Source organism: Coturnix japonica, chromosome 2 (genome assembly GCF_054131305.1).
Source record: "Coturnix japonica strain WE chromosome 2, WE-NBRP24, whole genome shotgun sequence".
In the NCBI taxonomy this organism is placed as follows: domain Eukaryota; kingdom Metazoa; phylum Chordata; class Aves; order Galliformes; family Phasianidae; genus Coturnix; species Coturnix japonica.
Genome location: NC_140664.1, coordinates 47,877,332 through 47,890,663, shown reverse-complemented (window position 1 = coordinate 47,890,663; position 13,332 = coordinate 47,877,332). Strand labels below are relative to the sequence as shown.

At 45.1% G+C, this 13,332-nt stretch overlaps 1 protein-coding gene across 5 annotated transcripts in view; it reads right to left on the bottom strand.

Annotated features, from left to right (window-relative positions):
• LOC107309950 (low-density lipoprotein receptor class A domain-containing protein 4) overlaps positions 1–10,549 on the bottom strand; it is a 298,561-nt gene extending 288,012 nt beyond the window's left edge. For 3 of the 5 annotated variants that reach the window (XM_085539776.1, XM_032442618.2, XM_032442619.2), the window contains exon 1: positions 10,289–10,549. The gene's annotated coding sequence lies outside the window, so the exon portion shown is untranslated. The other 2 variants (XM_085539773.1, XM_085539769.1) reach the window with 2 other exon arrangements.
• Positions 10,550–13,332: the final 2,783 nt, after the last annotated feature.

Here is a 13,332-nt window from a genome sequence, read left to right as displayed (position 1 = left end):
CAATCCTCAGGCAGCCCGCGTGCTAAAATAATACCCTAAAGCAGAGCAGCATGATTGGATTTCTATGTACATCTGAGGTCACCCAGGTCCTGTGTCTGGCCGCCTGCTCCCTGCCACCAGACACCTGCGCTGCATGGGCTGCCCGCACAGCACACTCACCCTGCAGATAAACGCAGCAGATCCAGCCACAAACTTCCTGACATTCTCCAGAATGGGCAGGTATCATTTATTATTTTTTTTTCCTCCAGAGCAGGGAAGTTTTGATATTAATCTGAACAGGGAGGAAAGCTGGAGTCTGCTACGCAGAAACATCTAGTCAAATAAATACGTCATTAAGCTAACTAGCTACAGGATTGTCTAGCAGATGGATGACATCTTGGTTGCTAGTGGAACACTTTTCTATAGCCTTGTTTGAGGCAGACACATATGGCTCTCCCAAGTATTGATGCAAGCTCCCAGATGGACTAGATCATTGCTGACACCTTATTATAAACCCTAGAGATGAAAGAAGGGAGCACAGTTTTTGAATCACAACACAGCGCTCTGAAATATTCAGACCTCCTAAAAATAAAGTTTATGACAGAATCTTTTTTTTTAATTCTACTTTTTTTTTTTTTTTTGTCATTGTAAGAAACTACTTTCAACCTGGAACTGGTTGAAATAGGGGGAATGCTACACCAAGAGTCTTGAGAAACTATAAGGACCAGAAGATCCATAACATGAATGCATACCATAACTATGGATATTCACAGATATTACAGCTCTGAGGCTGCACAAACTTATCTGCTGTTCAGCTGTTACTGATACCAAAGAACTTCCATATGGAATTTCTTGGTTGGGGTGGAAGGGGAAAGCAAAGAAGAGGAAGCCATTTAGACATTACAGCTGCGTGACTTCCCTGAAATGTCTGCATCCTGAAGTACAAGAGAGGGAGAAAGAGGTCTTCAGTTATAGAAGAGCCAGGGAAACTATTAGAGGGATCTGGGAAACAAGAGAAGCCCTGGGAACAGCATCTGCTTTTTGGGAAGGTGTCAGGAGCACCTGAGAACATCACAAATACATGAGAGGAAAAACACGTATTTTACTTATCACAGTCAGAAGTAGGGGAAAAAAAAGATATTCTTTTACCATTTTTACAAAGTGAAAAAACAGCCCAACCTGTGCATCCAATAAGATCACTCTTATCATTCACCCAAAAATCAGAATTCTTCATTCAGATATCTTATGTATTTTCTCTTGCCTCTAGAACCTGCTATACCATCTAACCCACAAAAGATAGATTGCTGAGAGTATTACAGCTCTGCGACAAAAAATTCAAAACCAAATAGCTTCAATTTTTAAAAACAAATCAACTCATTGCGACAGGGAATATGTTCAGATCTGTACGTCTTCCTAAGTCTGTGAGAAGCTTATTCTACAAAAATCTATCTGCCTCTGCTCCAGCAGCCTTAAACTTATCAAGTATGCAAACAACTTAGATGTGTCAATTAAATGTGTGCCAAATAAGATAGCACAACTCATTTGTCTCCACATTCATTGAAGAGACTCCTGTGTTTTCAGCATCTTCAACAATACCACCATGTTCAAAGGTTCAGGTTGTTCAAAGCCAGTTTGGATGGAGCCCTGGGCAGCCTGGTCTAGTATGAAATGCAAAGCTTGGCAGCTCTGCCTGCAGCAGAGGGGTTGGAGCTTGATGACCCTTGGGGTCCCTTCCAGCCCAAGCCATTCTATGATTCTATGGTCTCAAGTTTTCATTCACCCAAGAACCAACTTTCAGTGAGATTTTAGCTCAAGTTGGGCAGGAAGTTCAGAAAGTTTTGTCGGTTTGTTTGCTTTTTTATAAGAGGAACACAATGATCCTTGAATCAACTTACTGAATAGAACGTTACTGAATAGAAACCCAAAGAGAAAGGGCATCCTTATCCTTTTAGAGAAAGAATATAATTCCAGCTACCATCGCATCACAGACCTCAACAGGAGCATCAGGGAGTCTTAGTTTTGTAATGGTAGCTAACAATAAATAGGAAGCAAGCAAAGAAGAGTTTTCAGCTACATACACACTGCGCTGGCATCTACTTCAGTTGGGCAGTTCCTCTTCTCCTGAAATACAACGGTCCCTCTGGGAGACAAGCTCAGCTGGACAGAAACAGTAAAGAACAGAACTGTCTTCTTCCCAGAACGATTCACAGTTCCTTTTAACTCTTTAGAGTATTAGAACTTCAAGATGTTTTTTGCTTTACGCATGTCTTCCTATTTAAAGGCATAGCAAAGGGCAACTTCCAACCCTCTGCAGTCAGGGCTAATATGACAGAAAGCAAATGAAAGCCTTAAGACAACAAAGGATTTGGTACTCCCGAGGAACTTCCTCAGGTGAGCCGCAGATTAAAAAGAAGTGGCAAGACAGATATTAATCGACGTCCCCAAAGGCACAGTGAAACACAGCTCAGCCTAGAACCAGCCAGTTCCTGCGCTGCGAGATGTTTTTCAACGTTATTAATTTGTTTCAAAGCAAAAGGAACTCAATCTCTCAGCATTTCCTACCAGCTGCTGAGTAGGAATTTATTTTTTTTCTTAGTTTTACTGCTTGGAGGGCTGCCAGTTTCAATATGCAAATACAAAGGATCACTGCAGGGCCTAAATTTGAGGTGGTCCCACAAGGTTTCTTGCAGAGAGAAGTCTCTGCAATAGAATTCTCATGCAGACTATGCAAATAAACCCCCTGTTTCTGGAAACACAGTGTCCCTGCTCACAAAAGTAGGACCCTTGGAGCAGTTCTGCTCCACATCAAGGACCCTGAAAACACCAGGCCTTCATCCAAACCACAGGTCACAGGGATTCAAAGAGAGGTCATACCTTGTTTTGGTTGGAGTGAAAGTCTGTCAAATCTAAAATATTTGCAGTGAATCATCTCAAGCTCTGTGAACTGCCATTTCTGACTAAATTACCATCACTTGGCAGCCCGCAATTAGCTCCAGCTGAGATGCCACTTCATAGTGGCATCGTGAAAACTGATCAGTAATAAGCAACACTGACAAAAGTCAAGATAAATCAAGTACATGATAAAATGTTGAAGTTAAGGTAAAGTAAACATCTAAGTCAAGAGGCTCTCGTTTATACACAGATGGTTTCAGATCACTGTAATTCAAATTGCGTTCTGAGTGATGTTCTCATTCAGATGTAAAATGACCTTTGATTGATTCAAGCTAGAGATATGAGGGGCTGCTCTATATTCAACACAGCATTCACAGACAAGTTCAACATACTTTAATATATACATCTCGACTTGACACTTCAAGTTATTTCCTCTGGTGTCTCCATGTAGATATGATTAAAGGCTCTTATCTCCAACCTCTAACAATACCCAGAGGAAAACAGGGAATGGGAAAAGTCAAAGTCGGCTCCTGGTTGTGTCTTCAACTTAAGAGAGAACTCATCAGCTCAAATGACACTTTCGGGATATCGTGGGCATCTGACTCCTCCTCTGCAGCCCATAGAAGCCATCTTTTTCTATTTCTTCTCATTTCTCCTGGTTAGTGAGTTTTAGGTAATTCCAAATACATATATATTCAAATTCCATTAGGTAATATTAGGTAATTCCAAATATATATACATATAAACTAAATGCTTCTTATATCTAAATATATATATATATAAACTAAATGCTTCTTACTTCATTTCTGTGCCTTATCAGCACTCATAAATACCAGCACTGCATCTATTTCTTGAAATTTACCTACTTGCCAAGCTGTCAGCCACAAAAATGATATTATTTCCAGCTTTCTGCTGTGGAAACGTTGCACAGTGCCAGTTGTTTTCATCAAAAGGCAGTGAAGATCACTAGAACAAAAGTGCTTTTCACCTACAGCTGTGAGTTAGAAAGCTAATCTCTCTACCTATTGCAGGTAACTTCGTCTTGCAGCTAAAGAGATTTTTATCTCCTTAATCCTCAGTGCATTAATGCCTACATTAAAAAGCGATAGCATCACCGTTATCAATCTAATAAGGCATTATAAGAACAAAGATATCTGTAAATCGCTTTGATGAGAAAGCTTTGCCATAAGGTGCTAAGTAGAACAGGTCAGATAAAGCACACATTTGACAAACACTGGCAGTATTTCTGTTCATCAACAGATGGCAGCTTTTTGAAAAAAATACTATTATTATTATTACAATCTACATGGAAGGAAGTGCCAAATCGTACCTGCGTTCAACAGACTGCAAGCTGTTTTGATTGGAGAGATGGATCACCTTAAGCTTCCCGACTAAATAAAGACAACTCACAATTGAAGACACTTAATGTGGAAATCGAGCATTTTCAAGAAGTCAATCTAAAATGTGCTGTTCCTAGAAACTTGATAGGAAGGTTATTAAAACAATAAGAAGAACGCGAAAGAATCAACAATAAAGAAAACACTTCTGGAAGTATTTGCACAACTCTCTCCTTTTCCACTACCCACACAGGTTTGGTGAGGAGTTACAGTCAATGCAAACCTTTTGTAAAACAGAATATCTACACATCAACCGCACCGGCCAGCAAAGGCTATTAGTCAGCTCAACTTTAGCTTTTATATAACCATTATCTTTAATTTAGCAGTGCTGTATCTTATCTGCACATACTTTCTTTACAAATGTTCGGTTTCATTTTGCTTAACACTAGTTAGGCAAAACCTAAAAAAAAAAGCAGTCATCCATTAAGGTGAAATTACAAAAGAAGAGCGTAAGCCTATTAGGTAATTCACAGAAGGTGCCGGTTCAACAGCTATGGAGATTAAATCAGGTTATTTTTAAGTGTTCATCACTTCATCTTCTCTCCCACATCTCTTGCTGTGTTCCTAGCTTAGACCTATAGGTCAGAAGCCAGGGATCTCACTTCTGTCTTAGGAAAATCCCAAGTAAACCACAGCAGATATCCAGTTGAAATTCTGTATAATACAGGCCCAAATACCTTCTTAATGTCACTTGATACAATAACTGCTGGTTAAGCAAAAGCAGAAAACAAAGCAACACTCTATAGTTTGGTGTAACAATTCTACATGTAGGCAATTACGTATCACAGAATCATTATGGATGGAAGAGATCACTAAGACCATCTAACTAACCCATGTCTCTCAATACCACATCCACATGTTTCCTGAACACCCTCAGAGGAAAAACTAACATCCAACCTGAACCTTCCCTGGCTCAACAAGTTGCTAGTTACACATGTGAGAAGAGGCTGACCCCCAGCTCACTACAGCCTCCTCAAGGCGCTGTAGAGAGCGATAAGGTCTCCCCTGAGCCTCCTCTTCTCCAGACACTCCAGCTCCATCAGCCACTCCCTACAAGATTTGTGCTCCAGACCCTTCAAGAGCTCAGCTGTCCTTCTCTGAACACACTGCAGAGCTTCAGTGTCCTTGTAGCAAGCGGCCCAAAACTGAACACAGGTACATTCCTACTAGACAAGAGAACTAAAAAGAGTATATTAATTATTGCTTCAGGAGTCATTAAGACCTAATGAAATGTTTAAAGGTGTTTACAAGCCTGAAGTAATAACGGATCACCCTTAATTAACACACAGTAAAAACTTCACAAAAATGGAGGAAGAGGTTCATTAAAGAAACAGCTTCATATCTCAGTCACAGATGGCCCCCTCCTCTCCTTCTATGAAACAGAGAATATACTACAGGTGTACACAGTAGACACTTTTCCAGCCTTCTCTCATGTCAAAGAGAGTTCAGACGTGACTCTATTAAGCACTACCATGCGTTCTAATAGAATTTTATCCTACTGTCTAAAATCATTAGTAAAATACATTCACTGGTCAAAGATCACGGCAGAATCATTCAAACCTCAAGATGTTTATCAGACAATTATTCATAAGAGCACTTCCCTCCTCCAAGTCATTATATCTTTCACAGACAACTTCAGAATACACGAACAGAACGATACACTGAATACAATGAAATCTCCAAACTTCTCTTTTACAGGCAACAGCAATGCCAATATGGTAAGTTTTGAGAAGCAGAATCATTGCCAGCTTCCACTTTTAATGGTAAGGGTACCAGGATGCTTAGCATGGAAGAAAAACCATGACAAGCATGCACGTTTCTGAATTCAATTACAAGCAAAAACAAACAAAAACTCTTCTGTTAGAGTTAAAATAATGATTTTAGATATAAAATTTCAATTAGGCCTATTAGCCTATCTACTGTAAATGACCTATATAGCCACCGGTCTACTCACAAAATGACTACACAATGCTACCGCTCTTTTGCTGAGCAAGAGAGAGACTAAAGCCTTGAGAAGATGCTGAAAATGTTGATGTTTTAAACATCCCGTGTAACATCCAGTTTGGAATATAAAAACTTTGCTTTATCAGTTCCAACCTTCACAACTAAGCATTGGACTCAATGCAAAGTAATATGTTTCTGCTGTCAATCGAATGGAAAAATGCCTCAGCATGAACTTTTTTCCCCCTTTCTTTTAAGTGTTATCCAAGCACCATATCAGAAGGTCAATGCACTTCTGCTTAACACGCAGTAAGACCTCAGCAGTCGCATGGGGCAGAAGAACTAAATCCCCTCACCCATAAACCACTTCCACAATGAAACCATTTCCCAAGACCACAAGGCTGCCTCAAAGGTGTAACATCCAAACTCTCGTGTGCATCAAGTTCCCAAAATGCAGCAGAGAAGATTTCCAATCAGTTTATCAGTGAAAGGCAGACATTAAAAATAACGGTGGGTGTGGATGTGCTGCTTTCCCAGCCCTCTCCCTACTGCACGCACTTTCCACCCCCAACTTCTTCGCTGGTTTTCATGCAGATTTGTGCCAGACACTTGGCATCCTCATTAAGTGGTGTCTGGCAAGCTGCCTAAGTTTTAGTGGGTTCTGGGAATGCCAATATATTAACCAGAGGACTGTCTGCATGCCCTAAAGAGATTTTATTCAGGAAAAGTCAACCATTTGGCACAAAGAACGCTTCATTCAAAGCTAGGAAAGCTCTCCACTGGCAATAAGAAGAGAAATTGCATTTACTTTCTTCCTAATTTCTGTCTCCTATCTAAAAGGAGAGTTTGACAGAGAGCAAGATCGTTTAAAAGGTCAGAGTGCTGTCTGTAATAGGAATTTAGGGAAAAAAAGGCAGATATGAGCGGCACAGACCCAGCATAACATCAAGAAAATGATTCATTTTCATCTATTGTCTCTTGTGACCAAAATAATCTTAATCAGGAAGATTGAATTTACCTACTATTATGCTGAGCAGCAATGAATGGTGACGTGGGTGCTCGCAAATCTCCACTGCTTTCAGTAAGAAAAAGCATTTAGCACAACGCACCTACATTTAGCATCTTGCAAATACACTAAATCAAGGCATATGTTACTGAAATGCACGCATTAAATAAATATAGATGATGAATACAGAGACATTTTGTCAGCACGGAGAACAGAAAACACTGCGGTGCAGGCAGCGCTCTTACCAACCTGCAGGCTTCCTTCCCGCTGCCGTCTCCTCACGGTTGCTATCACTCAACTGACAGAAGTAAGCACACAAAACTCCTCTCTAAAATAAATAACTTGCATTTCTCTTTCAAATAGAAGGCTCAAAGCAAAAGGTCAACAGCTTTCCTTCACATTTCCTTACCTCATCCTTCACATGTGCTTACGCAGCACATAGGAAAAGTTGAAGGACGCCGACAAACGTGTCATTACTTTGCTCCGAGACTGTTCCTGCAGCCTTCTGCACCTAGAGAACCCCATTCATTTCAAGGAGTTACTCAGCTAATGGAGTACTCTGCTATCACTGCCACCCATTCTTACAAAGAAATTATTTTAAACTGACATTTACTTCAAACCCGTCACTTTGATTTGTGCAGAAATCTGCTGCTTTCCCGACGGCAGCTCCAAAATACCACAATCCCTTTATAACGGCTAATTAGCACCAGAGAGGTAACAAGGAATCAATTAAAATCAGTTCAGTTTCAATGTTTTAGCGTACATATTAGAAGTCTGGCAAAAATAAGACGATGTTTGGTGGGAAAGAAATTTTTAGCTATCTGGGCTGCCTTTGCTTAGACATCAACCTTCTAGGCAAGACGGCTACCCTTAAAAATAGCTGTCAACTGAGAAAAGAAAATGTGCACGTATGAATCATTTCACTACGGGGTTGGAATCCCAGCAACCGATGCACCACTGTTCTGGCATGGGAGCCTGTGCCGAGCAGCTGATACTAGCTCGGTGCCATTGAAGAATTTCACGGTTACCACTGAACCAATCTGCAAAGAAATTCATCTCCAAACTCCTCGAAGTTATCTGTGTTCCCTCTCCAGCAATTCATCTGCAAGGAGCTGCTTTAAACCACTCGGAACTACAGGCAGAAAGGTAACTTCTCCAAGGCTGCTCAGAAGTTCAATGCGAGATCCCTTCTTATCGGCAGGGCAGCAGCCAGTACAGAAGGTGCTGTAGGGCAGCTGGGAAAAAGAAAACTAGGTTTTGGACAAGAAAATGAAATGGAAAACTCTCTCCCTCCAAAAATGAAACAGGGCCTGGTACCTCCAGTGAACGGAGAACTAAAAGCAACTTCACTTCACAGCTCTCAGCTTGAGGGTTCTATGCGGAGAAAGCAGCATTTTATCTACTTGAAGCCTATCATGGGGCAGGTTGGCTCCAAACCGTTTGGTTTGGCTACTGGTCAGCAAGTCTGCATCTTGCTAAACTCAGTCCTCATGCGCCTCAGTCTTGAATCCCCTTTTCTTCTTATTTCTGCAGCTTGCATTGAGTGCTGAGCTCCAGCTCCACCAGCCAGAGCTGCCCAGTGCCCATAATGTTTCAATTAACACAAACCACCACTTTGAAATATCTGGTCTCACGTTGTTAACCCATCCTATGTTACACATTTATCATCATTTCGGCCTGCCCAGACAGCTTAACTTGCCGATGAATACCAATACGTCTTATGCGTGTGCTTCGGTGCTCTCCACATATCAAAGAATCAGAATTAAATACGCTGATATAAAATACAGGATATTTGAAAAGAAGCATTTTCCTTTCCATATGTAACTATGTGTATTTGATGCATTCCAACCCAAACTCTCCTGGCTCTGCTCACCTCATGGATCACATTAACCAGACGCTCAGAGCACCATCACTACCTTAAGGTAGAGGCCACGAAGATGGATGTGAGAGGACTTCCCACCAGCACGCTGCTCTTCCAGCAGGCCTTCCCCTTTGCTTTACAGCCGAGAAGCCGCGATATTATTATATTCTCATTAGTGGAAGCAGACACGTGTGCACCACACGCAGTTATTCATCTCCACTCAACAGCGCGTAGACGTTACTTAAACAATTTTGGAGTTCATTTCTCTGAGCCCTCAGCCCAGCAGCCAAGCCGGAGGGCAGGGCAGCAGCTCCGTGACCAGCAGCACCCAGGGCTGAAAGCTGTAAAGCCAAAGGCGCTTTGCAGAAGGGTGCATTGCTGCTCTCACACAGCATCTGCATCCTTACCTCATCCGAGCCCTCCTCGCTGCAGAACATCTCCTTTCTGGGGCCCTCACGGATGAGGTGCTGCATGTGCTTCACTCCTCACACTATGCGCCACGTTTGATGCAAAAGTTTTCGTGTGCCAGAGCAGATGAGCTCTGAGATTTCCTTGCTGACAGGAAGGTACCTGCTGTCAGACCCGCAGGCTCCTGCAGCACCCAGCGCTATTTCCAGCAGCGCATCAAAGCGCTCACCACACCGCTGTCCTCCTGCACGGCCACCAAAGCAACCACAGCAGGCTCAGAGCCTCCGCAAGAACCAAATCCCACCGCCAAGCGTTAACGCGATACACCTCCAGACCAAATTAATAAGAAGTTATTTTTCATTTTGCCCATTTCCTGCCTTTTCTCTCCAGAGCCCCGCACAGCGGCACAGCCCGCTCCCTCGGGATGGCACAGCTCAGGGATGCGCGCACCTCACGCTTCGGATGGAGCCGGATGTCACAACTACGTTCGTGCCGATAAACTTTAACCGAACCCGAAAACCGGCGCGACGACACGCGGGTCACCGGAGCGCTCCCGGCCGCCGCCCGCCCCGTTCCCTTCCCCTCCCGTCAAAGTTGTCCGCCGGCACCTGGCCGCTCCCCGCCCGTCCCCAGCCGCACAGCGGCCGCCCGATCCCCGCGCCGCCCCGCTACCTGTCAGCGGCACCGAGCACCTGGGGGCAGCCCCGACACGCAGGCGGCAGACGGCGACGGGGCCGCCGGAGCCGCTCTCCGCCTCCCCGCTCCCGACGCCAGGGCCTCCCGGCACTTTCCGCCCGCACTCACCTCCCCCCGGCCCCCGCTCGGGGCTGGCCTCCCGCGGGGCGCCGCGCCGCCTCCCTCCCTGCGCGCAGGCTGCGGCCGCGGCTGCCTCCAACTCATCCCAGCCCCGCCGCCGCCGTCGTCGCCGCCGCCTCCTCCTCCTCCTCCTCCTCCCCCCCCGCCCTGCCCGCTCCGCTGGCTGCCGCCTGTCTGCGGCGAGTCTGGCTCTGGCGGCCGAGCGCGGGGCCGCCGGCGCGGAGGAGGAGGGAGGGAGGCGGGCGGGGAGGAGGAGGAGGAAGCGGGGGAGGGGCGGCCGCGCTCCCTCCTTCTCCCCCTGCCTTCCCCTCCCCGACACGCAGCTCACAGCGCCCCCTGCCGCCCGGATGTGCGCCGTGCCAGCCGCCCCCCCATGGCCCTCCGTGTCTGCGGTGCCCCTTCCGCCTCTGGCTGTCCGGGGTGAGGTGTCCAGGTGTGGAGCCCTCAGTACAAAAAAGACATGGAGATTTTGGAAAGGGTCCAGAGGAGGGACATGAAGATGATCAGGGGGCTGGAGCACCTCCCCTATGAGGACAGGCTGAGGGAGTTGGGTTTGTTCAGCCTGGAGAAGGTTGCGGGGTGACCTCATTGCAGCCTTTCAATACCTGAAGGGAACCTACACCCAGGAGGGGAGTAAACTCTTGGAAAGGGCTGACAATAGCAGGACACGGGGAAATGGATTTAAGTTAAAAGAGGGAAGATTTAGGTTGGATGTTAGGGGGAAGTTCTTCACTAGGAGAGTGGTTAGGCCCTGGAACAGGCTGCCCAGGGAGGTTGTGGATGCCCCGTCCTTGGAGGTGTTCAAGGCCAGGTTGGACGGGGCCCTGGGCAACCTGATCTAGTAAATGTGTATGTTTGGTGGCCCTGCCAGGCAGGGGGGTTGGAACTACATGATCCTTGAGGTCCCTTCCAACCCGGGTCATTCCGTGATTCTGTGAGATGCTGGGAGCAGCCCCCTGGGTCCTCCCTCTTGCTGTGAAACACGGAAACTGAAGGGCTATTGGAGGCCAGGGCTCAGTTTTGTCCCGTGCAGAATGAGAGATTTTCTGACGTTAAAAAAAAAAATGTTGCAGGACAGGAAAACCCAGTTCCAGGCACAGCCCGACGGGCTGAACCCACGGCAGGAGTGTGGTCTGCCCGGGACAGCCGAGGCTGCACGAGCTGCAGGCACCATCTGGATCCACCCGGCCCAATGCTCCTGCACCCAGCGGGCACTCTGCCGCCATCCACCTCCCATCTCAGTGTATAACCCTTGGGGCTCAGGGCTGACAGCCGGGTTGGACACCTCAGCCTCATCTAGGCCAAGCCTGGTGGCAACACATCTAACAGCCACAGGTTGGGAGCACATGTAGATGTCCAAATACACTGAGATCTGCTTCCAGTTTTGAGTGTGCACCCTTAACACAAACACACTCCTCAAGTTCAGTTCATTCCCTTCCTGCCTTACCTTGCTCCTGGAGTAGAGGATAGGCACCTGGGCCCTACAGATGAAGGCCACACTGCAGGCCATCAGGTCACCACATCCAATGACAATATGCATTTTACTGACAAACTGAGAGAAGCTTGATTTCAAGCTTGCTTTGTAACTAAGAATCAAGAGCTCAATTCCTAGGTGTCCCAGCAAGCTGTGTGCCTGTCCTCCACCACACCTGAGTTTGACACCCTTGGGGCTGTGCTCCTCCGGTGGCTTAGGAAGGACAACAAGAAGGCACTCACTTCAGGCAGAGATTCTGGCCATGTGCAAAGTCACATCCCCGGCCTACAGGAAAGTTTGCAGAGCGCTACAAGATCAAGTACCAAACCACCCCTATATGATACCTCAGGAGTGGAAAAAAAGCCTCTAGAAAGGAAAGATATGGGAGAGTAGATTAAGTGGACTGTTTTTCTTTACTCTCACACGGAAAACTCATCTGTTATTGCGATAACAGTGAGTATCTGCTTTTCCTTGAGAGTGCCTCTGGCACATATGGTCCCACGTGAACTGGTGTAATCTATTAGAAGTTCTGTAGTGGACACGATTACACGTGTAGATATCAATTCCCATGTACTGGAGAGACTGGAGGTGTTTTATTTTTTCCAGTCTTGGTTGGAAGGGATTTGTGCCATTTCTTTGGAATGCCCAACTCAAATCCTCACAAGTTGCTTAAACAGATTAAAAATGACTAGTTTAAAAACAACGAATTGTCATTTATGGGTATAATTCCCCACAGCTAGCAAATATGCACACTGCTGTTGTTTCTTCTCCTGTTTTCAAGTTTTCTTCTTCTAATTTTTGACAGAAATCAACAGGTCCATGTATCTACCCAAAGCTCTTAATTTAAGCTTGAAATTCCATTCAAAAATGCAAATTTTCAGGCCATACGTGCCGCCATCTCCTGAGACTCAGCAAACCAATTCTGACTTAAAGATTTATGAATTTGCAAGCTTATAGAGAACTGTAATGGCAGAAATTGGGATATTTGGGTTATGTAGAAGGAAAACGGAAAAAAACAAAACAAAAACAACAGCCAAAATGTACATAAAGTGTTACACTTATATTGATCTATGCCAGAGAACTGAACCAAAGGTATCACTCGGTAGTGCTGGTACAATGAGACATCCCTGGAAGGGACAAGCTGACACTGAACATATTGGCAACTGACAAAGGACAACAATGCCTCAGGTCTCTCAATTCCTTTACCTTTTAATCACTATCTCCGTCATTTCCAGGTCCTGTTCAGTGTCTGCTCGCAGTACAGCTCCACTTCAGTACGTCTGAAGAACATCAGCGTTTCTGAAATGTAAAGAGAGGGAGTCAAAGAGGAGCGTTAAGATTTTTATACATCACAGGAGATGCTGAAGCTGTGCAGGCGTTTCTCTCTGAAGAGAATCCCAGAGAGAGCTTGGGAATATGAGGAGACATTTCTTATGATTCTTTTTTTCTCCAGATATCAAGTCTCTTCTGGGAAAGCAATACTCACATTATCATGATATTGGGTTTTCATACCCATGAGGTTGCATTGGCATCCTGGCAGCATTTCCTGGACAAATAA